The sequence below is a fragment of the Perna viridis genome, chromosome 11, assembly GCF_037379345.1.
Source record: "Perna viridis isolate PV_CMFRI_1.1 ecotype Kerala chromosome 11, ASM3737934v1, whole genome shotgun sequence".
Lineage (NCBI taxonomy): Eukaryota > Metazoa > Mollusca > Bivalvia > Mytilida > Mytilidae > Perna > Perna viridis.
Window position 1 is genome coordinate 25559201 of NC_142455.1, and position 5051 is coordinate 25564251.

A 5051-nucleotide genomic window follows, 5' to 3' on the forward strand; every position below is an offset into this window, starting at 1 on the left:
GTAATGTAAATTCGAGATTACTCATTAAAATCGCCAAAACGAGTTGTAGGATTCTTAATGAAAAAATAAAATCACGATAGCAGATTTGTTAGATAAGTTATTTTGTTCTTTGTGAAGTTTACAATTGGAAAGCCAAAATCGTCAAGTTTTTTGTCATTTCAAACGATCTGTATTATAGGTATGGAATTGAAAAATGTATATCAGTTCTCTTTAGTATCAATTTCATTATAGTTACTAGGATTATTTAGAGATACCACTTCATCTATATAACGGAAACTAAGACTTAAGGACTTGGCTAAAAGTTTCTCATTTTTGTTCTGTAGTAGCGGTCAAAAGTGGTAGACCGATTGTGCCCATTTATATTCCAATGGTCTGCTGGAACAACCGTCTTCAAAACGCGGCAATTGTCGACCAAAAATTCCAATATTTTACCAACATCAGACTCAGGGTTCTTATTAGAAGTGGTTTTCACAAATAAATCTCTGTTCTGTATGGAAACACTGTTGAAATAATCTTAGAAGGGTGATATGCAATGTAGAAAATCAAAAGTTTGTATACCATTACAAAAGATAAGACTACTAAAAGAAAAGCCTTTGATTTTTTTAGTTGTATAGTAACTCTTGAGTCTATCGATTTACTGTCTATCTACTGGATTCCTAAACTCCACATGAATCCATACAAACAACGCGTGACATAGCTGGATCTGCAAAATGTACTACCAAACCTCTTTCAAAACTTTAAACTTCTTTACTCATAGCTGTCAAATAGGGTCTCCAGTCTTACCACAACACTTGTTACTCCCGTAGTGGTGTTAATTCAACGTGGATCCTGAAAAATCCGAAAGATCTTTTGGAGACTCTCAATTCAATATTATTATCAGAATATAATAGCATTAAAACCTATGATTTTTCAACATTGTATACTTCTATTCCCCATACTCAATTAAAATCCCGACTCAAAAACATTATACATTATTTTTTCTGAAAAAAAAATTGTACACCCAGAAACAAATATATTCCTCATACTTTGTAAAAAATAATTCCAAATCATCTTATACAGAAGATGTTTTCAAAAAGCTGCATTTTTTTATTGAAAACATATTTGTCCTGTGTGTTGGGCGCGTTTAACAACAAACGGTCGGCATTCCAATGGGAACAAATTGGTGTGGTCCTCTACTTGCTGACCTATTCCTTCACTCTTACGAGGCTGACTTTATAGCTGATCTGATCCGAAAGAAAGAACATCTTATGGCTAGAACCTTTAATCTCAGTTTCTGCAATATAGATGACGTATTATCGTAAAACAATCCTAGTTTCGTGGATTTGAAACATCGCATCTACACCAAAGAACTTGAGATAAAGGATACTACCGACACTATGAAGTCAGCCCTATATCTTGACCTACACTTATTGACCAAACTTAACGACAAACGTGATGACTTTCCATTCAGAATTGTCAACTTTCCTTTCATCTGTGGCAACATCCCTTCAGCACCTACATATGTAGTTTTCATATCACAACTCATACGTTATGCCAGAGCTTGCCGTAACTATGCAGACTTTTTGTATCGTGCTAGACTTTTCACAACTAGGCTTCTGGAACGGGGATATGTCGCTACAAGATTGAAGTCATCACTACAGAAGTTTTATGGCCGTCAGCACGAACTCATGGATCAATACGATGTATCCATCTGCACCATGAAAACTGATTTGTTCAACCTATCATAGTTTTCCTTTCTTCTTCGTCTACCCCGGACTTGACTTTTTATGAGCAACACTCTAGAAAAGCAGAGGACCCTACCGGTGCACCTGGCCCATGCTTCCAGTTTTCAGTGGAGTCCGAGTTGCTCATTTACTTATGACATTTCGTATGTATTATTCTAGTTACTTTATGTTCTTTGTTGTGTTTGTCTGTATTCCATGTCTGGTCTTCGTCCCTGGATTACATTCTTTTGATTTCCGCTAGAATCTTGGTTCCCTTGATTACTTTTTCACTGTCGTAAATGGAGAAGATGTTTTGAAAGGGGTTTAAGACCTAGCACTAAATATCTCTCTGTAAGGATTCGGTACCCATGCAATAAATCGAAGGGAGAGTCGTATTTTGATAACCTGAAGTAATAACAGTGGACCGTAGAACAAAGAGTTATTATTAAATATGTCATCCTGCTTTGATCTAGTGCATGCTGGCGGTGTAAAATCACTCCATTCGTTCAGTTTTGGAAAAAAAAATTATGCCCAATTATATGTAATCCGAGATTGTTCCAACATCCAACAAGCTTGGGCGTTGGAACTTGTCCCATATCAAAAACATGGGAAAGTCAAAATTTTGTAAATTCAAATAAAGTTATTTGTTGTTGCATGTACAACAGACAACTTTTCTTGCAATTATTTCTATCACTCTAAATGAAACATGCACAATGTTTATCAAATTTCCCAATGTTTGATTCGGTGAGCTTGAACCTTATAACGTTCAAGATCATCGTTATATTTTGTTATTATTATTGACTTGCCCTGTCCTGAGAGCTTTGAATCTGGGCTAGGCAGCCCCTGGGGTCCATCTTAGTATGGTTTGGTTTTCTTCCGGTCTAAAAATTTCCGGTGAAAATTTTACTTCGAGATTTTCCCAATGGGTATTCAAATGGCTTTTGAAAGCATTTACAGTTTAGGATTCAACCATATTTGTTGGTAAGTTGTTCCATACATCTACAATTCTTTGAGAGAAGTTGTATATATTGCCTAATATTTAGGCGACAGTTTTTCTTGAAAATGTTGTGCTTGTGGTTCCATATTCCAGGCGCGGGCGTACAATACTTTTATACAGAGTTAAGAACATATTTTTATCAGTATAACCAAAGCTTCGTTTTATCATCCCCAACCGTTGGTTTGCCTTCTTTGTTTGCATGTTGATGTGGCGCTGAAAGTTTAGCTTATTATCTATTACAATCCCCAAGTTGTTCTTTTTGGTCGCTTGCTGTATGGTCGCCTCTCCCATTTTGTGCTGGTAATTTTTGTGCTGGCCGAAGTTTTATGTTTGCATTTTGATTTATTGAATTTCAAGAGCCACTTGTCAGACCAATTTACCAAGTTTTCAACATCGTTTTGGAGGTTGAGTCGGTCTTCTGCGTTGTTGACTACTGCATATATCTTAGTATCATCAGCAAAAAGTTTCGCTACATTTTGTACTATGTCAGTTAGGTCATTCGTGCAAATGGTAAAAAGAATGGGTTCTAAACACTGTCTTGGAGAATTTCATTGGTAACTGTAGTTCATTTAGAGCTTGTATCATTTGTACGTTTTGCTGCCTGTTCGATAGGTGGCCCCTATAGTCCATTTATAAAGTTTTCCACAAGTACCATAGTTATGTAATTTGTTTAATAATCTTTGATGTGGCACTGTGTCAAAAGCCTTCTGGAAATCCAGGTATATAACATCTATTGAATTTCTGTTGTCTAGTTGCTCAGTCTAATCGTCTAGTACTTCGTTAAGTTGCTTTACACAAACTAAAACCATGTTGATGTATTGTAAACAGGTTGAATTTTTTTTTTTTTTTTTTTTTTGCTTTATCAAATCTGTATATTTGGACTGATATGGTAATTGTACGGATTTAATTCATTTTGAAAAATGCTCACCCCGTCATAAGATAATGGAGTACCCGAAAAATTAATCCATCTCCCAGTGCCATCTCCACGTGCCCACCCCCTCCCTCCAGGTGAGAGGTTGTGATGATTTAGATGACTTTTCGTGGCGACCGACCGGTCCATATCAATACTAATGGTGACCTCCAGCGTCGAGAACCATTTGCAAATGAACAGAGCATATAACAACAATGGCCTGCGTTTGAGATATATTGAACTGTTTTAAAAATAGAGATGTCTAAATGTCAACAAATTAAAAAAAAAATAGATGTAACTAGTTGTCTGCTATATGGTTATTGTTATAATCATCTGTTGCCGGGAATTGTTGTATTGGTTTTTTTGTTTGTTTGTTGGGGTTTAACGTCCGAGCAGCAATATTTCAGCTATATTCAGACAATGAACATGAAATGGATGATAGAATGAACATGAAATGAAAAAAAAAGGATGGGACACAAGGACAGTAGGGTCGACAAACTTTGATTGCCTCTAGAAAAAGGGGGGATGGGTAAAGTCGGGCAATTTAGCCTCCTGTGGCGGAGCGCAAAGGTTCCTACTCCTATTGAATACCACAGCAGGGTTCTTTAACGTGCGAGGAACGTGGCATCTTTCCCAACACGGTGCACCACTATGGTTTGCGGTCAGGTTTTCCGTATTATAACCTGACAACCCCAGCATGTAACACGCCAGGGGTACCCCATTCCACCACCTGGGGCACACATCCCAGTTGCTCTGTGGGCAGAGCGCCTAGCCCCCGGCTAGGTTTCTGAGCACTATTTAGTCGCCTTATACGACAAGCTTAGCGCTGCTGCAGGCCTATTCTTTTAACACCCGGACCTGCACGGGGCTTGTTGTATTGGGCCAAAATCTTCATTTACCGTAGAACCATACCCAAGAATTTATATATAGCATATTTAACTCCTTGCCATACCACACAACATTTTTTTTATAGTTGTAAATTCGCACCTTCTCTGACTCGGTTTCTTCCGACCCCTAAAGCGGACACGCCCCTGACTTAAAAGGCACTTGTCAAAATCCATTTCAAAGTGTCGTTCTTATAACTGTCAGACCTTTCATTTACTTTACTTTAATATGAAACTTTTTATTGAAATAAATAATTACTCTAAACAGTGGCGTCTTTACTTAATAAGTGCATATCATCCATAATGCGGAATCTGTGGAAAACCACGTGGAGAGTCAAGCGATGATGGGGGTTGATCCATTAGAAAAGAATGTAAGGGGTAAATTATCTGATAAATTTATGATTTAAAATTGTATCGTTTGATAATTATTTATTGTGAGAAGAAAATATATGAGTGAAACATATTGTTATCATATATAGCTTCTCATATGTCATTTATTCATGATGCATAAGCTAATGCATACTCAAAATACAATGAAACTACCCTATCAGAGGACG